General features: G+C 50.8%; 1 protein-coding gene across 5 annotated transcripts in view; it reads left to right on the forward strand.

Moving 5' to 3' along the window:
* Positions 1 to 3,193: 3,193 nt before the first annotated feature.
* Positions 3,194 to 24,820, forward strand: part of ZNF532 (zinc finger protein 532) — a 110,994-nt gene continuing 89,367 nt past the window's right edge. For 3 of the 5 annotated variants that reach the window (XM_052660228.1, XM_052660224.1, XM_052660229.1), the window contains exons 1-3: positions 3,194 to 3,258; positions 4,841 to 4,922; positions 5,007 to 5,116. The gene's annotated coding sequence lies outside the window, so the exon portion shown is untranslated. Of the gene's footprint in view, positions 3,259 to 4,313; positions 4,525 to 4,840; positions 4,923 to 5,006; positions 5,117 to 13,988; positions 14,098 to 24,820 lie in introns of all 5 variants that reach the window. The other 2 variants (XM_052660226.1, XM_052660225.1) reach the window with 2 other exon arrangements.

Consider the following 24,820-nt stretch of genomic DNA (forward strand, 5'->3'; position numbering starts at 1 on the left):
GTCAGCTCAAGTCAGGGGACTGTCAGTTTAAGGTGTGGTTTGTCAGGCCTTTTGATGGTGAGATAAAGAAAAGGCTTTTCTTTTTGTTTTCCTTCTTCTCTTCCACAAGGAGCACACCTTTCGTGTGCTCTGCCCAACAAAGGAATTTCCCAGTTTCATAGAATTCAGAGGGAAAGTATGATATATGTAGATTGACTATCTGTATGTGCCTGCAATGCCTCTTCAAACCACAAAAGCCTTTAAAAAAAGGAAAAGCTGGGATTTTGCAATTCACTGATTGGAGGAAAAACGAAGACATTAAGAGTTAGCAGTAAAAACAGCACCAACAAAATCCCAAAGGATTTGGAATTCCTTTAGTTTCTATTTGGCAGAAGAACAGTATGATTTCTTTGTTTTGCCCTTTCTTATCTACAGCAGTCAAATAATAGATTATGTCATTCTTTACTACTATTGTTGCTCAAAGCAGAGTGGTGTCCAAAATAGCACAATAATAGAATGAACCTTTGTATGGGTTTTTTGGAAGAGGGGTAGTGTTTTTATTTTTAAAAACTTATTCTAAAATTTGTTTTTTCTGTTGTGAAATTCAGTGATTTCATAGAATTAAGATGAATGGGTACTTTGCTTTTCACTAATGGTCTACCTGGAGAAGGGATTTCTCTGAAATCCTCTTTGTAAAAATAGAACAAAGATAATTTGCAAGAAATTATCTTTTACTTTTGGTTGGTTTAGGGTTTTTTAAAAGCAGATGCAGTGTTAATTGTTGCCGCTTGTGCAAATGATGAATTGTGCTTTCAAACAAATTTCCTCCAGCCGAGGCTTGACCAAAATGCCGGGCTTTGTAATTAAGCTCTGTTCAAAAAGTATTTGACATTATGAAGCCATGTGAGGCAGTTCTACAAACGAAGGCTCTTTACCATAAGCAATCCAGATTTGAGTTTGGGGAGTACAGTTCTTGAAACCATTCAAACACTCTATGCTGTGCTTTCAACTCTCGGAAGAAGGGAATTGGGGGAGGGGCAAGAAAGTATTTTAAGTACACAAAGATTCTAAATTTAAGAAAGCTAGGATTTACTACAGCAGGTAGGGACGTTATGAAATTCCATACATTGTAATTTGTGTAGTGTATCAAGATTTCATAAGCAAGGCCTTGTATTTATTTCAATGCACGTCATGTTTTCACATGCATATTAATAAAGGCCCACCTTTGAGAGAAGAAAAAAAGGCCTCCTTTCAAATGAAATCAAGCCCAAGTAAAGTTGAAACTCAACCCACAGGGTACTGGCGCTGTTTTCAGGCTAAAAGAAGATGAGTTTCAATTTCATTGTCTTGTAACATTGATAAATGTGATCCAGTGGTTTGCAGAACTTGCAGATTACACAGGTCTTTCTAAAGACGTGTAAATATGTATCTCAATCTATGTGCAACTCCAAACAAGGTGCAGTTGGCAGTTAAAGACCAACAACTCTTCTGTGAGACAATCATTTGGTTCATTTACATGAAAAGTCTTAAATAGCAAAAATGCTCCTTCCAATTTACATCAGACAATGACCCCATAACAGAGAACAATGGCTTCCTCGATGGAAGTTAATGCAGAGAAGAGACACACTGAGGTTTAGAAAACAAAGAAAACTTTTCAGCACACTTTGCAAATATTAGCCAATATTTAAAATAAAGCACAGAAAAGCTTCCTGTGCTGTGAGTCTGCACGGCTCCTGGAGAACTACTAGTATCTTCAGAAAGAGATTAAACAGGAGTGAGCGTTTTTAAGAGGTTATGGTGGCAGTTTTCGGATCCTTCCATTTTGTCCTATTTTCCGGGTAAGCACAGTGCACTTGATTTGGGGCTTTCTCACGTTAAAAAAACCCCCCAAAAACAAAAAACCTTTCGACCCAGTGCATCTCTGTGAACCGTGTAGGAACCAAGACCCAGGGCTGGATAAACTGCATACCTGATCTGTGGTAATATGTTGTCTCCATCTGGGCGTGTTAAGGATTATACACGTCTGTGATCTTTACATGGGGTTTATGTATGTATCTTTTTGCGTTCTGGAGGCCGTGACCACCTGCTGTAGGTACACTATGTGCTTGTTACATTTGTACACATCTCCCTTCTTGAATTTAAAGACCCAGCTATTACATCTTGTTTACTCAATATCATTCCCCCATTTAAAAAAAAAGGACTACATGAACCGAACATGCCATGTTTCAATCTGGCCCCAGTGGCTTTTTCTCTGAAAAGGAAAACGTGTGTCTTTTACACCAGGGCTTTCTCCCCACCCCAGGGGGTGTCTTCCATCCTTTTGTGGCTCAGTTTAAGGCGAAAAGGGCTCCAAACCACTAACCACCTAGGAGAGAGCCCCCTTCTTCCACCTCCAGGGAGAATTTCAGATGTAATGCATCTGAAGATAGCGTGCTCTCTTCTGACTTCTTTGCCACCATTGCGAGGATCACAAAACACCAGCGCCTTGGCTTCAAGATCTTTGTGCAACCATCTTTGGCGAGGCCTTGCTTCCTTCCACTCGAGTAAGTTGCGGCTTGGGGCCGTGGAGAGGACCGGGCGAGAGGCTGCGATGTCGTTGGAGGCAGCCGCGGCCCTGCCCGCAGCCCCGCGCCTCCAGCACCACGACCACCACGGCCACCGGCCCTGCCCTCGGTCCCGGGCGAAGGAGCGGCGGCCGCAGACGGGCGGGTCGGCGGGGCTCGGCTGCCCTGCGCCGAGCCGGCACCGGCCGGGCGCCCGCGGGCTGCGGGGCTTCGCGTGTCGCCTCCTTCTCCCCGAGCCTCCCTGCCCCCCCCCACCGGCCGCCCCCTCCCCCTCGCCCGCGCTCCCTTTTGTTCGCTCTCGGCTCGGGCCGAGCCTCCGCCGCCGCCCCGCCGCCCGGGGCCCGCACCCCCGTCGTAGGCCCCGGCGTGGCCGCCCCGCCGCCGCCGCCGCCGCCGCCGCCGCCGCCGCCGCGCGGCCTAGAGCGCGGCGCCCGGGGAGGCGCGCGGGGCCCGGGCCGGGCGCACGGCGAGGCCGCGGCGGCGGCGGCGGCGGGGCGGCGGCACCGGCAGCATCGGCGGCGGCACCGGCGGGCGAGGCCGCCCCGCCGCTCACGCGCAGCCCGGCCGCGGCGGCGGGGATGCGACGACACGCCCGTGGCATGGAAGCAGCAGCAGCAGCAGCAGCCGCCGGCGGCGCCGCGCGGAACAAAGGTCATCCGAGCTGCGGCCCAGACGCCCGGGCTTGACCGCTGCGAGGGCCGACCCCGGGCCGGGGGTGGGTGTGCGCCGCGGGGCGCGCAGGGCTGCGGAGGAAGCGGGGCGCGCGCGGGCGGGCGGGCGCTCCCCCCGGGGGGCGAGGCTGGGGCGCCGGCCCCTCGTGCCCGGGGCCTTGGCGATCGCCGGCCGGCCCGTGTGGCTCTGGTCCCTGGGCCTGATCGCCGCGGCCTGTCCCACGGCCGGCCTCGGGCACCGCCGGCCTTCGCGCCCCGCCGGCCTCCTTGTGTGGGGGGGTAGGGGGCACCCGAGGCCCCGCCGGTTTGGCTAGGCCCCGCCGGTTCCGAGAGGGGGGCCACGTGAGCGCCGCCTCCTCCCCGCTCCAGCGCCGGCGGTGCGCAGCGCATTTTTTAAAAGGCCTCTGTGCCCCCTCGGTCCCCGGGTCTGCCCCCCGCAACCCCCCACCCAGACATCCCTAGGCTTTTTGTTGTTTTTTTTCTTGGCCCGAGGTGAAGGGATTTGGGCTCCCCCCCACCCCCAGGTGCTTGAAAGGAGAGAAGGTCGGAGGAGGAGGAGACTGGGGGGGCCCCGCTGGTGGTGCTGGTGCTCGTGGTGACAGGGAGGGCGAGGAGAGGGCCGGGAGGAGGGGGCTGGGGGGGACAGGCGGAGAGGAGCCTGGTCAACAAGCCAGCACCACCCTGCCAGGGGGCCCAGGCCGGCTTCCGCCGCCAGCGCGGGCAGGGGGAGCAGACACACACGTAGATGGCTCTTTCTTGGGGGGCTCGTGGTCAGCCACCAAGCCAGAGCGCACACGCTTGACACCACACGTACACAAAGATGTGAGCCAGGTTGTGGGAGGTAAGTGCGGGGAGGAGCAAGGCGCGGGCCGCAGGGCTCCGCGGTGGGCTCGGGCCGGAGGCGAGGGGTGGGTCCGAGGGGCTCTGGGGTGCTGGAGAGGTGAGCCTCTCCAAGGCTGTGCGCTCGCGCGGGGTGATGGGGACGGCGGGGGGACACTCGAGGACCCTCCCCTCCTCCCCAGGACCCGAAGAGGGGCAGCCAGCCCCAGCGAGATGCCCCCCTCTGCTGCTGATTTTCAGGGACTTGTTGGCAACTCAGCGAGGATTGCCATAGCTTTTTTATGTAGGGTGACCAGAACCGGCTGAAACTGGTTTGAGGCAGATCAGCTCCTGAACACAATGCAGTCCCTGAGCTACTACAGTGGGATAGCAGCTTCCTCCCTTCATGGCAGCCAAAAGCCGAGGCGCTTGCAGGAAGGGACCGTCCCAACACACTATGTGAACGCACACTTAGACAGCACACAGCACGGGTACGTGACTAACGGAGCCCTAGAAGATTCTGTGTAGAGAAGATGGGGGAAAATGTGCAGGTTTGCAAGCTTGAGATGACTTGGGCTTTTCCTGCCTTTTTCTTTTGCTTAAGGGATGGACAAGGAGCTGAGATTTATGGCCCTTCCTAAAGACAAAAAATGTGCCTTGGTAGGGTGGGGACACTGGGTTTCTGCAGTTCTCTCTCTCTTGCTCTGCATTTTTAACAAAACCAAACCCAAATGAACTGATGGATTTGTAATGGTAGTCTGTTTGTTGCTGGAGAATGCTACTTTGCATGCTTTTCTTCTCTTGCAGGGTATGTTCCGTTTTGTGCTTTTTGTTTTAGAAGCTCCTAAAGGGTGTTGGGGATACGTCTGGCTGATATGAAGGCCGAAAGGTAACACCATTGTTCTAGGAAATGAGCATAAATGCATTCCAGTGATGCTGCAAGGCATACATGCTGTCTTTTTTTTCCTTGTAGGCCTGTTGACTGGGGCTGCCTTTAACCCTTTCATATTTGCAGAGAATGCAACCGTGTGACAGTAACTGAACACTGGTCCAAAGTCTTTCCAAAAGGTCAAGGTTCACAAGGTGAGAAACGACATTCTGAGCATGAATTTAAGTATTTATTTGAAGCTCCGTTCAGATACAGACTGACAGTGGCTTGGGACCCTGGAGATAATACTGGGTGGAGAGTGGAGAGGAAATACTCATAACGTTAGCCAAGTTTAATGGGATTAGAGGGACTTTTATGAGGGTGTTGCTATCAGGGTGAAATCAGAATGACTTCATTAAATCGCATGTGGCTGGTCATTTAGAAGAGGCAGGCCTGAAAAGAAGCAAGTTGGAGAGAATGGTAGGCGTCAGGGCCTTGTGGAGAATGCACTGTTTTACATAAGACTGAAGCAGTACACGAGTAGCTTTTTCTCCCCAAAGATTACAGAAAAAGGGAAGGACTTTGCCAAAAATCCAGGCATCCTGGCCACCTTTTAGGGATTTGAGGAGTCTGAAGGTAGATTTGCCTTTTGTTCATTCATCACCTTTCTCTTTACCTCGCTCTGTGTGTTAACCTGAAAGGCTTTTCACTCCGAGTCGAGTGGTGGAATGGCTTTTATTGATCTGGGGGGCTGTGAATGGTGAGTTTGCCAGTGGATTATTTGTGGCATACATTTTAATGTGGAATACTTAACGTGGTGCCAGGAGGAGGCTGGGTAGTATGGCTTCCTCTGTGCAAAGATGCTTGTTAACTCAAAGCTTTACAGCAGTGGATGGCAGACAATGTCCAATGCCTTACAAGATGACAGTTTGATTTCAGCTGGTATTTTTATGCATCCTCCAAGAGGTTTTTGAGGAGGAGAGAGAAGCAGGCAGTAATGAGTGGTGGCAAAGTAAGGAACAAAGGCAGTGAGAGTTTACAGGAGAACATGAAGCATTTCACTTTGGGGTTCTTTGTGAAAAGGACTGCAGCTTCCCTAGACAGGAAGCCAGCAGCACCAGAATCCAACCCAAGATGATCTCAGCTACGGATAGCAGAGTTCTGGCTTCTGGTTTGGTCAAAGTACAGTCAAAGGGAGCCCATGGAAGGCACAATGGAAAACAACCTGTCTCCCCTACTTTGTAGAGGGTATTTTGTTTTGTCTTTGCATTCGGCAGAGTCGTCTTTTCAGAAATGCCGAGGGTCTTAGGAGAGGTTGTGTGCTGGCGGTTGGTGGGCAGAGTTTCTGCAGTGAAGGGTGTCAAGTATGCGAGGGTTTTATTGTTAAATTTTTTTCTCATGATTTCAGAGCATCCAGCGTGTGATGAAACTGAGAAACAACAGCACATGGTTAGCTCAGAGTGCTTGCTGTGGTATTTAATAGAGATAAATGTAATCTCGGGCTGATAGACCAGTAAATAGCTTATGCGATGGAACAGAATTCTTTACAAATCGCTGTGTGAAAATTGTTTTTCAGTTCTACATTTTTGCCTGCCAGAGGTTCTGTGTCTGAATGTGGCCGAAATCTGCTTGCAAAGCAGATCCCAGTCCACGTTGCATGATACGCTGTTCCTGCTTTTAGGGTGCCAGCTAAAACTCAGATGGGTAATATGATAGCCCTTAATTAGCTTAATACAATAAGCTGTTTTTTACATAATTGAGTCCTTCACTCCTGTCTTTAGAAAGTCAGTGATTTTTATTTAACTCTGACAACTGACCCCCTGCTGCGACAGATCCTTGAAAAGGATGTTTTAAAAAGCCCTTTTCCTAAGGCGTGGCGTGTCCCAGAATGTTCTGGCTTATTCTCTGTGGTTTTTAGCTTTGTTACTCTCCACCCCTTCCCCCCGACCCCGGCTCCTGCAAAGGCTCCTGGAAAATAGCATGTGTTTTGTACGAAGGCCTGTCTTTCCAGCTGCAGAGGGCCGTTGCAGGTCGGAGAGCTGGTTCTCCAGGGTTGCAATCAGGAGCTCATCTCGGCCTGAGGTTTGTCTCAGGTGGCGATATCGGGCCGGGCTCTGAGCCTGTCACAGACCTGGGACTCCTGGGAGGGGAACCAGAGTTTCCTGGGCTCAGGAATGTGAGCGTGGAGAAGCCAGAGCGTCCCCTTTCCCAGAAGGAGCCAGGCCGGGAGCAGGGAGGCACCCAGGTGGGGCCAGCCCTCGCCCCGCTGTCCCCGTCACCATGCAGGCCGCACACCTGGGCCCCCGGCTCACTCAGCGGGGTTGCCTGAGGGGGTCTCCCAGGGTCCTGGGCCGGCCGTCCCTCCAGGGAGGAATGTGTGCCTCTGGCTGGGTGGGGTGGGTCCACTGGAAAGAAAGTGTCACTAGGTGGTGAACCTTGGCTTGTTCTTGTTGTTGGCCTCTTGGAGTCACTTTTTCTACCTTGAAGAATATGGGGTCAGGGGTTTCTAGAACTCTCAGCCTCCTGCTTTCGGAGAAATCATGTTCTCTGTGTTTTTGCTGTCTCTTCTCGCAAGGAGATTCCCCTGCCCGCTCCCGCCTTGACTCCTTTTTAAAGGAAGGAGGAAAGCTGAGGCTGACATGTGGATGGAATTTTCTGCAGATACCTTCCAGGGGATGAGTTGAAACTGGAGGATTTGTTCGGGGAGACCCCCAGCCTTCCGCCTTGTTTCTCCCCTTGAATGCGTTCCTGGGCTCCGCTGGGGGGCGCCGTCGGTCTCCCGTTGCGTTTGAGTGATCTTTGCTGTATTCTTGGTGGGACTCCATTCAGCTGTTCGCAGCTGGAGCCGAGGTTGCCAGCGCGGGGGCTGCAGGGAAGATCTGGGGGACGATTTGGGGTTGGTTCCCCCCCCTCCGCCCCCCGCATTCCCTTAACATCTCTTCCTCATCAGTAGCAACACAATAATAATAACAAAGACACCTGGTAAAAGGGAAGGAAATCTGCGGCCCCACGGCCTCTCCGGGGCCAGAGTACTGGAGTGGGCTGCCATTATCTTTCTCTGGAATCTTTCGGACCCAGGGATAGAACCCGCGTCTCCTGCACTGGCAGGCAAGTGCTTTACCGCTCAGCCACCAGGGGAGCCCCAAGGAAATCCGTACCTTTGTGTTAATTACACAGGTATTACCCCAAGGGGTATTGTGGGTATGGGTTCCAGACCACCGCAGTAGGTTCCAGACCATGGCAATGGAACAAGTCCCTGGAATTTTTTTGGTTTCTTGGTATATATAAAAGTTATGTTTACATTCTGGTCTATTAAGTGTGCAATAGCCTAATGTCTTTGGAGAAGGAAATGGCAGCCCACTCCAGTGTTCTTGCCTGGAGAATCCCTAGGGATGGGGGAGCCTGGTGGGCTGCCGTCTATGGGGTTGCACAGAGTCGGACACGACTGAAGTGACTTAGCAGCAGCAGCAGCAGCATCATGTCTAGAAACACCGTATCAGAAATACTTTATTGCTGCAGAAAATGTTAGCTGTCATCTGATGAGGCACAGTTACCACAAAGCTTCAATATTTTTAAAAACCTGGTATCTGTGAAGGGCAGTGAAGCCAAGTGCAGTCAGAGGAGGTGTTCCTGTGTTTGGTGTGTGATCTCTAAGTGTGTCGTGGTTAAGCGATTAACCATTTCTTTACGTACAATAAAACTTACTCCACGGTGTGCAGTCTTAAGGGTTTTGACAAGTGCGTAGCGCTGTGTCTGCCCCACCGTTACCTACAGGGACTTGTTCAATCTCCTGAAACCTTCCCACCTGCTGTCCGTTTGTGGTCAGACGCTCCTCTGCATTCCCATCCCCCTGGCAGCCACCAGTTTGTTCTGACCTTATATTGGTCTTTTCCAGAATGCCATGCAAATAGCTTCCTTCAGTTACAGAGTGTATCTGAAGGGCAGTCCATCCACATTGTTTTGTGTATCCATACTTGCTGCTTCTTTGATTGCCGAGTCGTGTAGACCTCTCTATGGATGTGCCGTGGTTTGTTTCTCTGTTCTTCCGTTGAAAGACACGAGGGTTGTTTCTAGTTTTTTTTTTATTTGTAATCCTGTTCCCAGAATAAAGTGGCTATAAAAATTTGCATAGGGGTCTTTGTCTGAACGTGAGTTTTTATGTCTGTTTGGTACAGACGACTGAGGGGTGGGATGGCTGGGTCATGGTGAGTAGGTAAGAACTCAAAGTTAGGATGAAAGTAAATTCAGCTGGTTGTAGCTCCCGAAAAGATGTAGCGTTGTCAGCTGCAGTTAAGACTTCCCAAGTACCTTTTTCGTAGCAAATGCTATCCGAGGACACATGAGAGATGTTCATGATAATAGACCACTCACTAACGGGATGACAGGCTTTATAACCCAGAACGAATCGGAATTAGCTAAAAGTGGAAACAAGAACCTGCAAGTGGTGAAATCGCCTTTATCTCCCTCAGCAGTTATTCCTGATCCCTTCAGAACCATTTGGCAGTTTAATTTTTGCATTTGTCTTCAGGTTCCGTAAAACACCAGCCAGTGCCAGAATCGAAATTTTGGAATGGAATCTTAGCTGCATCAAGAACTTATGTTAATTATAACTTGATTTCTTGAGTTTCAAAATATTGGCGTTATTTTAATATTTGAAGTTATTTTTCAGCTTTTATGTCTTTTAAAGAGGTGAAAATGTGTCAGTAGTCTCAAAGCCTTGAAGTAGGGAGATTTTGGAAGCAGATTTTTTTTTTTGCAGGTAAAATAGCGTTTGAGATCAGGAAGAGCAAGTGGACTGAGGTCCTAGTGATGAAAAACAAGGGATGGGAGCCTGAGACGCGGGGATCAGCATTAATTTGGGGGTTCTTTCATCCATGGAGCAGCTGCAGCGTGTTTCCTAAGCCCAGACGTTGTGCTAGGCACTGCGAGGACTGAGGGCAAAGGCATCCAGAGAGGAAAGGCTAGTGGGAAGTAGTGCACGGATGCTATGATAGGAATGTGAATGGGCCACCTAGTGCCAAGTTCAGAGGGAGGAGCCCTGGACGAGGTGGCTTCTGAGCCGAAAAAGCCAGTAAAAGTACGCCAGGGAGGCAGCGACCTATAGGGCGAGCAGAGCCCGAGGGACTATGTGTGGACAGGCCCTGGGGGAGCGGGCGGGCGGGCAGAGGGCAAGAAGCGGGCGATGGCTGGGCTTCCGAAGGCCGTCCTGCACCGTCCACTCCAGGGTGCGCTTCCCTGTGGAGGCAGAGGGGCAGAGAGAGACTGTTTATGACAGAGGACCCAGGGCAGCCCCGTGAGCCTGGAATGGAGGCTCTTCAGCATCCAGTGGGGGCCCCACGGCAGCCATCCAGGAGAGAGGAGGAGGGCTCCATCCAAGGCATTGCCATGGCGATGGAGTGGTAGGTGGTGACCGCGTCAGGGGGCCTGTGCGTGCGTGCGTGCGTGCGTGCGTGTGTGTGTGTGTGTGTGTGCGCGCGCGCGCGCGCACGCACATGCGCTGGTCTCCAGTTAGATATGAGGCCTGATAGAGGGGGAGGATGCCTCTTTGTGTGTGTGTGGATGTGTGTGTGAGAGGAGGGTGGCGAGGAGGCTGCTCTCTGAAGTTAACGTGTCAGAGGTTACTTCTGGCTCTGAGATTCTGAATTCAGGAGGCAGGAAAAGACTGCGGAAGTGCAGCTGCTGGTAGAATGAGTTCAGGTTTGGGTTGTGTTGCCCATGGGGTGTCCTTTGCCTTCCAGATCGTGTGAGGTGGGGGTCTAGATTGGGAGCAGTTAGTGCAGAACAGAGCTGATAGAGGAAAGATATGAGAAGGTGTCAGTTTGGGTGGCCAGAAGATAATGGTTTGTACAGTAAAAAGTAAATCGCGTCAATGAAGGGGAGGCAGGAAAGACGTGTGCTTCTGAAAGTTGGAGGGCAGACTGTGATGTCAGCAGCCGGACACCTGCAGGCAGCACCCTCTGTCGTGGTAGCCTTTCCGAAGGTTTAAGACCAAGATGTTGAGGCGAGCTGAACGCTGTTGCCCCCCACCGCCCCCCTGTAGTGCAAGTCAGGAGACTCAGGCAAAGATCCTGGCCAAGGTCTGCCCGCTCAGAAATGGGGTGCCGGCGGAACTGGAAGCCTGCTCCTCGTCCCTGGGCTCTTCTGCCTTGTTGAGGGAGGAGCAGGATCGGGGAACCAGGGGAAGTCATGGACGGTGCTCCGGGCTGGGAGGGCCTGCTGGGGACAGGGAAGGGGAGCAGGTGTCGTGGAGAAGTCGGAGGCACAGTTCAGGGCCTTTGTCATTAGCCAGGTTTTCCTGACTTCGGTCATCACGATGAGAGAGAAGAGTCTGTGACTACACCAGAGACGCACAGTGCTAGAATAGCATGCCGGGAAGACCTAAGCGTTTCCTTTACTGGGCACTGGGGTGAGGGACAGGTTGGGAGAAGAAACGAGGAGGTGTTTTTGCTTTATTTATTCTTCGAAAAGGATAAGAAAATCAGTGTAAATTGCAAGTGGTGTTGAGAAAAATCTTTTGTTCTCGCAAATAAACACGATTTAAGGAATTCTTTGAACGCTCCTCCACAGACAGGAAGTTCTCAGTTCGGCCTGTTTGAGATTGAGGGGAAGAGTAAATTCTCCTTAATGTAAATCTGAAAGCTGAAATAAGGAGTGTTTTTAGACGAAGTCAGCGTGGCCTTCTTAGCCGTCCCGAGTATTCCCTGCCAGGTGTCCTCTAGTCGACGGTCATGAGGGCCCCCGAATGCAGGTTTGTTCTTTTGTTCTCAGTCAGGTATTACTCCATCTGTGCATAATTAGAGATTCTGAGCGTCCGGAAAGATTCATAGAGACCCAAAGGTGAAGTCAAGGTGGTGTAGTTCTTGAGTGTCTTCTCAAGGCAGCCTTGCCTTTCGGGGAACCAAATTCCTGCTGGCTCATGCGGTCTAGCGATGGGTGGTGATTTTGGTTATTTTCTTCTGTGAGGAACAGATTCTTTCTGGGTATCCGAACAGTAAGAGTTTTTCAAAAACTTGCAGGTTAGAAAAGTCACAGTTCTGTGTTTAAAAATAAACAACTACATAGCTGGAAATCCATTAAGCATTTATAGTTATCTCTTCATTTTCCGCAGTGAGCCCAAACTGGGGTGGAGGTGGGGTTCAGCAGGTAGTTAACAGCACATCTGAAACCAGAACCCACTTCCCCACAGACTTCCAGCCCAAGGCTGTTGCTGTCAGTATTTCTTTCTGCAATCCAAAATTGTCTGGGTTTTGATGGTATAGAAGCCAGCTTTTATTTATAGAAGCCATCTTTTATTTATAGTTCTTATATCGTGTGAACCTTAAAGTCTGATTTAGTGAAATGAAGCCCTCACACAGGTACCCATCAATAAGCTGGTCCTTCACGGTTTTGCTGATACGTCAAGAGTTGGGAGGTCATTTGAGGTCTCTCGCTTGAGACTTGATTATGCCTGTGTGTCTGCTAAATCATTTCAGTCGTGTCCAACTCTGCGACCGCACGGACTGTGGCCCACCAGGCTTGTCTGTCCGCGAGATTCTCCAGGCAAGAATGCTGGAGTGAGTTGCCACGCCCTCGTCTAGGGGATCTTCCCGACCCAGGGATCGAACCCGTGTCGCTTAACATCTCCTGTGCTGGCAGGCGGGTTTGTTACCACTAGTGCCGCCTGGGAAAGCCCCCTCAGCGAGTTAACTTAAAATTCGAAACCGTTCTTTTCTTGACTGTTGTTTAGAAGATTAAGTGCACAGGAAGTGCCTAGCAGAGTGCCTGGTGCTCCTGAGTCCTCCCTAAAATCTTAGCTGTCCCATATTCCCGAGCTTCCTGTTTCAGGAGAGGGGCTCGTCCCTGGCATCTCTTTGCTGTCTTGGTGGCGTTTCTCCCGTCCAGTCTTCTACCGCCTTTATCGGGAGTGATTTCTGTTTTGGGGTGTGGGGCATGAAGGCGTATATAGTGTTTCCTGCCTGGTCTGTAGGTTTTGAGTTGCAGCTGCCCTTTATCTGATGAAAAGCGAGGGACATCTCGGCAAGAGTCCTTGTTCTTACTTGGCCACGCTTAACATTTATAGCTGGAAAATCTTGAACAAATTTTGGAGTTAAAGTCTTAACACTTCAACTGTCTTTGTTCCCAAGTAAATTTAGCCCAGTCAGGGAGGGCCTAGCATCTAGGTTGTCTGTCTGTTGGTATACTTTTTGTCAACCAGAGTTTCAGAACAATCAAAAGTTGATCATGACGCTGTGGCCGGATAGCTCAGGCCTCTGTTCCGTCTGTCTCCCCAGCCCTTTGCTGCCCATGTTTGCTTGGCAGTGACCAGATAGTCATGTCTTACACACTGGACCTTGGAGGGGATGGATGGAAGATGGAGGGGAGCAGGGGTCCCGGGACCTCGCTGTCTAGAACGGCCCTGTCCCGTGGGCCGGCCCCCGCCACGTAACAGCTTCTGAGCGCTTGCTGTGTGGCCAGTCCTTTTTTGGGGACTTCCCTGGTGGCTAAGTTGGTAAAGAATCTGCCCGCCATGGAGGAGGCCGGGCCTCAATCCCTGGGTTGGGAAGATCCCCTCGAGAAGGAAATGGCAACCCACTCCAGTATTCTTGCCTGGAAAATCCCATGGACAGAGGAGCCTGGCGGGCTACAGTCCATAGGGTCGTAAGAGTCGGACACGACTTAGGGACTAAACCACCACCAGTCCTAATTGAGATGGGCTGTAAGCATAAAATATACACGGGGTTTTGAAGACTTAGATAGCAAAGAGGAATGTAAAATGCCTCACTAACAGCTTTTTAATATAGACTTTATGTTGAAAGAATACTTTGGTTGAATAAAACTTATTACTAAAACTTATTTCACCCTATCCCCGCCGCCCCCCACCCCCACGCCACCAGCCCTTTTCTTTTAAAGACAGAGGCACTTCCCTGGCAGGCCAGTGGTTTTAGACTAGGAGTTTCCACTGCGGGGGGTGTGGGCTTGATCCCTCATGGGGGAGCTAGGATCCCGCATGCCGAGTGGCAAGTAAATAAAAAAAGTGCAAAACCCCCCCCCCCCCCCCATAAAACTTGCAACTATATATGTGGTTTTCATTCTGTTTCTGTCTGATAGTGCTGGTCCGGATTGTTGGATGGACGACTAAGTTCAACAGTGAAAGTTCCCTGGTGCCCCGCAGTGTTCTCGTTCACTGATGCTGAGGCCTTCTTCCGGTTAAGATAGGGTGAGAGCTACGACAGGGCCTCCTTGTTAGAGAAACTCATTCTTCCCTGGTTTGGGCTCCCTTTCTCTCCCAGATACCCTAATCCATCTCCAGGTTGCGGGATTTAGACAGCCACGCCACACTGGTGTCTGATGGCGAACAGAAAGGAAATCCACTGCGAGTTTACCGTATGCTGGAGGCTTTATGCTGACTGTCCCCCGAAAGGTATAATTAACATCCCCGGTGAGCCTTATAGACGTTAAGAGACTGACCGAGGAGGGCAGCGCTGAGTGAGAGACGGACCTGGACTTGGAGCAGGGTCCGGGTCGCTCTGCGACTCTTCCCTGCCTTTCCCCACCCGCTGCTGCCGGTCCTGTGCTCCTGCTGACCCCAGGCCCCTCCTGGGTGCCCTTATCGTCCAGGTAGGACCAGTGGCATACAGATCACCCCGGGGATCTTGTTAAAATGCAGGTAATGATTCACTAGGGCTGGTATGGGCCCGGGATCCTGCATTTCTGACCAGCTCCCAGGTGATGGTCCGTGGACCTCATGGAGTAGCAGGGGTCTGTAGCGTGCCCTTGGTTTCAGATCCTTTGTCTCTGCTTCCAAGTCATCTGATGCTCCAAGCCTGGCCCGACTGCGGGAACTCACCGTCGCTTTGCATGTGATGCCAGTGAGGGCATTTGGGGTCAGCCCTCATTGTTGGGTCATGGATACCCAGCCTGGCATGAACGCTGGTTTCTGGGTATGCAGGATCTGCCTAGATACTCAGTGTATTCTTGTACCCACATAACCTGCGTTACTGAAGCTTTATTACCTTGGCCCCTTGACTGGTGAGACAGAGAGAGCTTTACTGTCAGGATGAGGTCCGGGAGATCCATAGCAGGGGTACCTGTTTGGAGTCACTGTGATGAACAGTATCAGCAAGTCAACATGTAAGAGTAACCGCAGGGCTTCCCTGGGGGCTCAGTGCTAAAGAAGCCTCCTGCCAGTGCAGGTTCCAGCCCTGGGTCTGGAAGATCTGGAGCAGGAAGTGGCAACCCACTGCAGCATTCCTCCCTGGGAAATCCCACGGAAGGAGGAGCCTGGTGGGCTACAGTCCATGGGGTCGCGAAGAGTTGGACACGACTTAGGGACTAAGCGGCAGCCACAGACAGGAATAACCGCCATGCGTGGTTCAGAGACTTGGGATCCGATGGGTGGGGAGGATTCGGAGCGGTTAGAACCGCGACGTTTGGTTCAGAGACTTGGGATCCGACGGGCGGGGAGGACTCGGAGCAGTTAGAACCGCCACGCGTGGTTCAGAGACTTGGGATCCGATGGGCGGGGAGGACTCAGCGCGGTTAGAACCGTGACGTTTGGTTCAGAGACTTGGGATCCGATGGGCGGGGAGGACTCGGAGCAGTTAGAACCGCCACGCGTGGTTCAGAGACTTGGGATCCGACGGGCGGGGAGGACTCAGCGCGGTTAGAACCGCCATGTTTGGTTCAGAGACTTGGGATCCGATGGGCGGGGAGGACTCGGAGCGGTTAGTGGCCGCTGTTTCTGCCTCCATGCCTGACAGGGAGTGGGTGACTTGTGACTTTCCCTTGGAATGGGAGCCCTAATGAGCCTCCTCACAGGGTGGTGGTGAAGAATGGCTAATCAACACCGCCTGCGTGTCTAGTGCACACGAAGGCACACACTCTGGAGGCCTTGGATCCAGATGTCTTGGGGAAGCTCAATCCCAGGCCTGAGCCAAAGGAGAAATTGAGTTCCAGTAAGGAATTTGGTCGGAGAAGGCAATGGCACTCCACTCCAGTACTCTTGCCTGGAGAATCCCATGGACGGAGGAGCCTGGTGGGCTGCCATCTGTGGGGTCGCACAGAGTCGGATACGATTGACGTGACTTAGCAGCAGCAAGGAATTTGGTGAATTACGTGTTTGAACTGTGAGAGACCACAGAACTGTAGTTGGCGTGTTTTAAAATTTGGAAATGGGATTAAATTAGTTGTAAGGATAAAATGGTGTCTGTTACATGAGATTCCTGGGCATCGCTGATAGCTCAGTTGGTAAAGAAACCGCCTGCAACGCGGGAGACCTGGGTTTGATCCCTGGGTTGGGAAAACCCCTGGAGAAGGGAAAGGTTACCCACTCCAGTATTCTGGCCTGGAGAATTCCATGGACTTTACAGTCGATGGGGTCGCAAAGAGTCAGGCAGGACTGAGTGACTTTCACTTTTACTGCCACATGAGATATCAAGAAAGCCTCCCATTGCACAGAAACCCTGGTTGAGTTTTAGATCTTACTGGGCGTTTGGAGTCTGAGAGCGCTGCGACGAGTGAATGCAGCACGTTGCATCCGGCTCATTACTTGTTGGTTAAATCCGTCAGGTCACGGTTTTGTGCTGAATCCCTGCCGGGGTGGGGAGAGTGTGTGTCCTGTGCGTCAGCTGTGGCCTCACATTGCTGTGAGGGGAGCAGGGACGAGACGGGGCATTCAGGGCGGGCGTGGCTGTGGGGGTCCGTGCTGGAGAAAAGGGTTGGAACCACGGGTGTTAATCTGAGCTGGGGATGAGTTCAGGGTATGTCGTGGGGTGGTAAGTCACAGGTCGTCCTGGAGCCTGCCAAGAGTCAGGGTCAAAGACTAGCTGGGCAGATGTGCAGAGAACATCAGACGGCAAAGCACAGATGACCGGTCCCCCGTCCAGTGAGTCTGGCCAGAACCAGCAGAGTGTGGCACACAGACCGATGGGTGTGTGAGAACCCATGAGGGACTTCCCGGGGGGTGCAGTGGCCAAGAACCCACTTTCCAATGCACGGGGCGCGGGTCCGATCCCTGGTCAGGGAAGAACTAGAGTCCCACATACCTCTAGGTGCGGCCAGATATTTTTTTCAGAAAGTAAAAAAGTACAGGGCTGCAGGACCTGGGAGATGTGCAGGCTCTCTGTGCTTGTAGGAGAGCCGTTTGGATGAGCTTTGCTGTGATTCATTATCGTCAGAAAATAGCTTACCTGTAAGTGGACTGAGTTTGTGTCCTAAGGGTTTCGACACTATTATTTTCTGATACACTCACTTGGCTTCTAAAGGTAGAGACAGGAGGAAACACGCAATCAAAGAAACGTTGTGAGGAAGTAGAGGTTCCAATAGAGATAAACTTCAGGTGAAATTTTGAAAAAAATAGAGGGATGAAGTTTTACAGAAAGGGAGAGAAGATCCAAGGTAGGAGATGATGAGAAAGCGTAGGGCTTGGCTGGGGAAGGAAGTCCATGCCGAGGACACGGGGAAGCGTCTTCAGGCGGGGACGGAGTTTGAGGCAGGAAGTGACTCAACCCGAGTTGGGAGGAAGACAGCTGAAGGGTGAGTCGGTCACTTTGGGAGAGGGTGTCTCTGTGGAGCCACTTTGGATTTCCGAGTGGTTCGGACTCGCAGCAGCGCTGACAAGCCGGTGCCTCGCCCGCCAGGCCCGGGGCGCCCTCGCCGCGCGAGGGATCGGGCGTCGGGGCCGGCGCTCACGCCCGGGTCTTCTGGACCTGACGGCCGTGGCCTCGCACTGCAGTTTAGCAGCCAAGGTGTAGCAGCTCTTGAGAGTGGAGATGCAATCTGTATTTTCTGTTTATCAAAAATCACGAAAACAGTATGTTTCGCTATCAGTGCTCCATAATCGCGCAGCGCCTGGTGTGAGAAGACTGGCCGGAGGGCTGGAGGAGTTGGCCAGCCTAGTGTCAGGGGCTCTCCTGGGTGTGTCGCTGCGTGTCTGAGGGTGCTCGTGGGTAGGGGTGTGTGTGAGAGAGAGAGGTGAGGTGTGTGTGTGTGTGAGGTGAGTGTGTGTGTGTGTGTGAGGTGAGTGTGTGTGAGGTGAGTGTGTGTGTGTGAGGTGAGTGTGCGTGGTGTGTGTGTGTGTCTGAGGGTACTTCATGGGTAGAGGTGTGTGTGTGAGGTGAGAGAGAGGTGTGTATGTGTGAGGTGAGTGTGTGTGTCTGAGGGTGCTCCTAGGTAGGAATGTGTGTGTGAGGTGAGTGTGTGTGTGAGGTGAGTGTGTGTGTCTGAGGGTGCTCACAGGTAGGGGTGTGTATATGTGAGAGAGGTGTGTGTGTGTGTGAGGTGACTGTGAGGTGAGAGGTGTGTGTATGTGTGTGAGATGAGTGTGTGTGTGTGTGTCTGAGGGTGCTCATAGGTGAGGGGTGTGTGTGTGTGTGAGGGGGAGGTGTGTATGTGAGAGGGGTGTGTGTGAGGTGAGAGGTGTGTGTGTGTGTGTGAGATGGGTGTGTGTGTGAGAGGTATGTGTGAGGTGTGTGTGTGAGAGAGGTGTGTGTGTGTGGTATGTGTGTGTGAGATGTGTGTGTGTGTGGTGAGTGTGTGTGTGTGAGAGAGAGGTGTGTGTGTATGTCTGAGGGTGCTCTTAGGTGCAGGTGTGTGTGTGTGTGTCTCTGTGAGATGAGTGTGTGAACGTTTCAGGTCCCTCATGCATGTCTGTCCATTTGGCAAAATGCAAGTCTGGCTCGGCTGTCTAGCATTAATTTGGGGAAAGTTGAAACACATAGTTTAGCACTTGAGTAGTAATACTGATTAGGGTTGTCTGGTTTTGATTTAGATGACTCATAGCTTTTTAAAAAAAAATTCTTTTCCTGCTAATCTTGGGCAGTAGGTACCGTTGCCCTCTGTTGGTGTTTCAGATTTAGCTGTCCCTTCTTTGGTGACACTCTGCCTTGGTGTCGGGTTGTTGAGGATGGGAAATTTCTGTTCTGCCTCGAAGACCTTGCTGGGCTGCTTTTTCTGCAGGAGGGCAGTTAAGTGAAGGATGCTCATTATTAAATCATGTGTGTGCGTGCCAAGTCGGTCAGTCGTGTCTAACTCTATGTAACCCCCATGGACTGTAGCCCACCAGGCTTTGCTGTGCATGGGATTCTCCAGGCAAGAATACTGCAGTCAGTTGCCATGCCCTCCTCCAGGGGGTCATGCCAATCCAGGGATCGAACCTGTCGTTTGATCCACCAGGAAAGCCCCAGAAGTGTAACTGACCTCTTGCAACTGTGAGATTTGATTAAACTTTGTTTTAAATAAGCCCCAGAGATGTCTCACTCTGAAAGCGTCCAGCATCCAATAAGCTTGGGCAATGCTTCCAGCTTGGACATTGGATCCCCATGATGAAGTTTCATGCTAGAAATTCACATCAGCACTTAAAAGTGTAGAGAAGCCTTGGGAGAAGAAAGATGTGTGTGTATGTGTTTAATCCAGCACTTCCCAAAATCCCTACACTGTAGAATCCCTGCTTTCCCCTATTTGGTGGAAAATTGTGTAACAAGAGCATTCCTGCGTGACCATTATTCCAAGCTCTCGACTGTCTGGTGAAATCAGTGCGAATGCAGGAGGATCTCGTGAGCAACACCGAGAGCTTCCCTCTCCTCTTACTATAACCGAGCGTCGGACAACGTGATGCCCTTCATTCTCCTTGTGTGTGTTCTCTGTTTTCTCTGCTCCAGGAAGAGAACTTTTAAGTGAGTTTACTTTGAAAAGTCAGTAGACATGTTGTGAACGATCACCCTGGGGGATGCTCTTAGTCATGTCTTATAGATGAAAGCCCTCCATTTCAGAAATCTAAAACTGCCTCAGGTGAGTTTGGTGTCCAGCGAGACAAGGCAGTGGCCTCATTTTGGAATTCCGGACCAGCTGGGATCAGCCCGTGGGCAGCCCTTGGTCTGCAGGCTTCCTCAGGTGGTGAGGGAGGAAGGGGCGGGGCGCTGGAGGGAGCTGGCCCCCTCCCCAGGCTGGGGGGACGCCCAAGGGGAGCAGATTTATGGGTTTGTCTTTTTACGTTGTGTTTGTTTGGCTCTGCCAGATCCTAGTGTTGGCACACATGATCTTCAGTCTTCACTGCAGCATGTGGGAGCTGGTTCCCCAACCCAGGCCCCCTGCACTGTGAGCACAGAGCGTCAGCTACCGGACCACCCGGGGATCCCCAGCTGGTTTATTGTGATCTTAGGAGGGTTAGGTCCTGGTGGGAGAACAGGTGACAAGGGGAAGGTCCGTTCCGGAAAGCAGGGCTTTTCAGCCTCAGCACTAGTGAGCTTGAGGGCCGGGCTATTCTTCGTTGGGGGCTGTCCCTTGCAGCATAGGATGCTTAGCGTCTCTGGCCACTTACTCCCTACCCCACTGAATGCCAGGAGCACCCCTCACCGTACTTGAGGTTGTGCCAGCCAGAAATGTCTCTGGACATTGCTAAATTTCTGTAGCCATGGAGGGAGGGGCAAAATCACTCCTGTTGAGAACCACTGACTCAGAGCCTTGTTGCGAGGACAGGGCTTTGAAACTTGGGTGGTAAAGATTCCGAAAGAAAGATTTCCGGCACATGTGGCTGGACTGTAACTTCTCGGAAAAGAGCGAGGTTCTGTCAGCTCCCAGCACTCCCCTTCATGTTTTCTGAGGCTGTGATTCTCAAAAATGTTTGCCAACAGTTTTAAGTTTAGTTTTTGAAAAAGTTTCTGGTTAAAATGAACATGAAACAGCAAAAAGCAAAGCGGCTGGTTTGATGGGAGTATTTCAGGGGCAAACTTCTGTAGTGGATGTAGGATTTTTGTACAGAAATCTAGAAGGCTTATTCAGGTGACAAAGGAAAAGTGCTTTGAGGTTCTCCTGTCTGTGGTCAAAATACCACTTCTGATGTAGAAAATCAATACTTTGCTTCAAGCTGGAATTATATTACTGAAAAGTGTGGCATTTATAAAATGCCAAATGAATGCTTCAAAAGCATTCGTGAGTTTTTCTCTTAAATGGGGATCCTTTGTTTTTAGACATGGGTATGTACGTGATTTCTTAGTTTTGAAATACTGAAATCCACCAAACTTGAATATGTTATATCCAACTAATAGCAAAGAAATTTAGGCTTTTTTTCCCCTTGCTTTCTCATCATTGAAACTCTGAATAACTCACTCCGAGCAGAGGTGGTAATGAGTTTTCCTGAAGTTTATTAAGGGTGACATTTAGCCCAGACCCTTTCAGTATTTTTATAAACTCATTGACATATTAGTGAACTGCTGGCACAGGGGCCTTTTAGTTAAAAGAATGTGGTACATCCAGTGGGAAACAGAGCTCTTGCAAAAGGACCTCTGACAGAATTGCCAGGATTGGTAATGCTGACTGCCCTTGAGTTCATAGGAAATTTAAACTTTCATCTACTTCCCCGTAGATAGGTGATCTTGAAAGTGCTTAGGTGTTGAAAGTGCTTAGGTGGATGAACTTTGAAAAACATTGTGTCCCTACCTTCTATCCCCTGCCCTTTCTGGATTCAAGTGTCAAGATGTTTAGTGTGAATCCTAAGCCTTTCTGTGAATTTTCCGTATCTATAAATTTTACATGTTTATGTATAAATGTATAAAATGTGGTATGCTTGTTTTACCTACCATGTAAAATGCAACATGCTTATTTTTTCCTTTTTAGTTTTAATGTAGCTTATATATTGTTTTAGGACCCGATTGCCCCCTCCATTAAAAAGAGCGTGCAGTCAACAATGAGAATATACTTCACACTAGTTTTAAGGAAGTTTGGTTTATTTATGACTGCGCTGGGTCTTTATTCCTGCGCGTGGCCTTTCTCTGGTTGCGGAGAGTGCACTTCTGGTTTCGCTGGCTTTTGTTGCGGAGTCCGGGCTCTGCGCTGAGTGAAGGGCTTAGTGATTGTGGCTCGCAGACTTAGTTGCCCTGTGACATTTGGGATCTTCCTAGACCAGGTATTGAACCAGTGTCTCCTGCATTGCAAGACGGATTCTTAACCACTGGACCTCCAGAGAAGCCCTGCTTAACACTGTTCAGCTGTACATTTCAAAATGTCTAAGATGGTAGCCTTCACATCATGTGTGCTGCTACTGCTTCAGTCACTTCAGTGACTTGCTGCTTAAGTCACTTCAGTCACGTCCGACTCTGTGCGACCCCATAGACGGCAGCCCACCAGGCTCCTTTGTCCCTGGGATTCTCCAGGCAAGAACACTGGAGTGGGTTGCCATTTCCTTCTCCAATGCATGAAAGTGAAAAGTGAAAGTGAAGTTGCTCAGTCGTCTCCGAGTTTGTGACCCCATGGACTGCAGCCTACCAGGCTCCTCCGCCCATGGGATTTTCCAGGCAAGAGTACTGGAGTGGGGTGCCATTGCCTTCTCCAATGCATGAAAGTGAAAAGTGAAAGTGAAGTCTCTCAGTCATGTCCAACTCTTAGCGACCCCATGGACTGCAGCCTACCAGGCTCCTACGTCCGTGGGATTTTTGCACCGCGAATATAAAAAAAAAGAGGTACCACAATTGATATGATCATTTTCCTGCTGATGAACATTTCCATGTTTTCCAGTGTTTTGCTATATTTACAAGTAACTCTGCCCCAGACATTTTCATGCACATGCCCCTCACTTGGGAAGATTTATTCCTTTGGTTTAAAACCTTGTGCCTGTGCCTTGAAATCAGTGACTTGTCTTCCAGGTATAGCAACTAGGATTCCTGCCTGTTTTTTCCCTGGGAGTATCTAATGAAAGAGCAGGATTTTCCTCTAGACTTTAAAAAATTTCTTGGTTTTTGAGAGTGCTGTGGAGAGAATCTCATGGTGTGTAATCTTCTTAGCAGAAGGTTTTCTTCCATTCAGTTTTGGGGGTGTCCAGGCAAGCACTTGCCCCGAGTGCCTGTTTACTTTGCACCAGATAGCTGCAGAGATGGTCAGCCTGGGAGATGACCTGGTGCCCAGAGGCATTCCTGGAGGAGAAACGAAGGCCAGGCCTCAGAAAGACCAGATGACCGACTTCTGATAAGCAGGTTTGGTCAGCCGGAAGGCGGCCCGCTCCTGCACACCGTGGTCTGGGCAGACCTGAGCTGGCCTTTCTGAACCAGCTTTTGGTATCTGGTCAGCCCTGACTTCTGCCTTCAGGTTTTTCCCGGGAGAGCCAGCATTTTGAAATGCTGACCCGGAGCCGCCCTACTCTTTAAATCTGTATTCTGCTTTCTAAAGAAAAACACGGGGGCAGGCATTTTTGGAAGCTTTGTATATTCAGTAAGTAGATATTCCCACCCTTCGAGAACCTTATTAGCACTCACGGCAAGTCAGCACAGTTCTATTTTTGGCTCTCAAGCAAGGGAAAGAAAACATCAGTCATGTGGATTGACGGGAGCTGCTTAATTTGGGTACAGTCTGCGGCAGGTTCAGTCGCGGGGAGACCCAGCAGCCTTCCTGACACCAAGTCTCCCTCGCTGTGTGTCCAGGAGGTGAGCTGGTGCCGAAGAGGGACGTGTACCGGTCCCCCCGTCCCCTCCCCCCAGGCGCTCAGCCAAGCCCACGAGGCGCTCTGCAGGGCCCCAGGCCCGAGCACGCAGCAGCCTCGGCCCCCGGGACGTGCCGGTCGTGGGGAGACTGTCCATTCCCAGATCCCAGGACCACACGGAGCCGGGGTGAGCGGTGGTTCCTCCCATTTCCTGAGGAAGTGACCGAGGGCCCTGGTGAAGGCTGCTTTCTCCAGGAGTCCCCCCCCCCCCCCCCCCCGCCCCAGAGGAGGGACAGGGCATGCAAATTGACTGTCCTCTGAGGGAGCAGGGGCTTTGAAAGGAAAGGAGCCCTCTGTGGTCGACCTTTTTGTCCATTTCCTTTGATCTTCTCACGCTTCGCTTTCAGAAATTATTTCCTAACTGCTCTGCCCTTCTGGGTTGCCTTTCTGTGGATGTCCTGTCCCTGGCTAAACAGAACATGGAGAGAGGTGGACCCTGACTTCCACAGAGGGTTTTCAGGGCTGAGGCTCTGAGTGATGAGAACGCAGATGCATTTTAAAGGAATATAGTCGCTTGAATAATAAAAACACTGTCTTCATAGGCTATTTAATTTTCTGCAGGCAGACCCAGGATGAAATTCCTGGGGACTCATTAATAAAGGAAGATGTGGAAAATGGGGGCCTGTAGGACCATTTTAGCAAACTGCAAATGAAGTCAGATACTAAATCAGTTGGCTCCTTGTGAAAGGGAGGAACCACTTGTAATGCATCCTGCCATGGCTTAATATCACTTACTTTCTGATTTTGTGTCTATGAAGTAGGATATCTTCGCCTTGAGTCTTTTTTCCCTTTTCGATGGTTATCTGATTCAGACTTTTCCCTTCTGTCTTCGTCTTTAGCCTGTTGTGAGCTGTATTTGCTTTCCTTGGTGTTTGCTTCCTTCTTCCCAAGCACTTAGACAACACTTAGAGCTGAAAGCTGTGAACGGAGGTGGAGGTGAATCAACTCCTGGGGTCCCTGTGTCTAGGCAGGTGTCTGGTAGGAAGAAGGGTGCCTGTCAGGGTGGACCTTCCATCCAGCGAGCTGTTGCTTTTATTTTCATACCTATTTTTTTTAAATTTTTTCTATAAAATGCAGTGACTGAGAGCAACGTCTCACGAACTTGCACGTTTAACCTGAAAGGGCCTTTCCGCAGACTGGCGCAGGCGCTGCAGGGGATCCACTCCAGGGGAAACGAAGCGCCCTCCGTGGTGCTGCGCGGTTGTCGGCAGAGCTCGTCCGGACAGTCCTGTGCCTCGGGCTTCCACATTCTTCCCTGCGATTTTTCACCACAAGAGTGGTTATTACTTCTTCTTAATGACTTCTAGTTATTTATTTATTTTTGACCTTTAACCGTACCTGGTAATCTGCTTGCTAAAATCTCCAGGACTCTGAATTAGCATAAAGGAATTTCTTCTCTCCCTCTCTGTGTCTTTTTCGAGAACTTTCACGTGTCCTCTGCACTTTAAAGTGTGATATTCGTCCAGCCCCCGTC

The sequence above is a fragment of the Budorcas taxicolor genome, chromosome 22 (genome assembly GCF_023091745.1).
Source record: "Budorcas taxicolor isolate Tak-1 chromosome 22, Takin1.1, whole genome shotgun sequence".
Lineage (NCBI taxonomy): Eukaryota > Metazoa > Chordata > Mammalia > Artiodactyla > Bovidae > Budorcas > Budorcas taxicolor.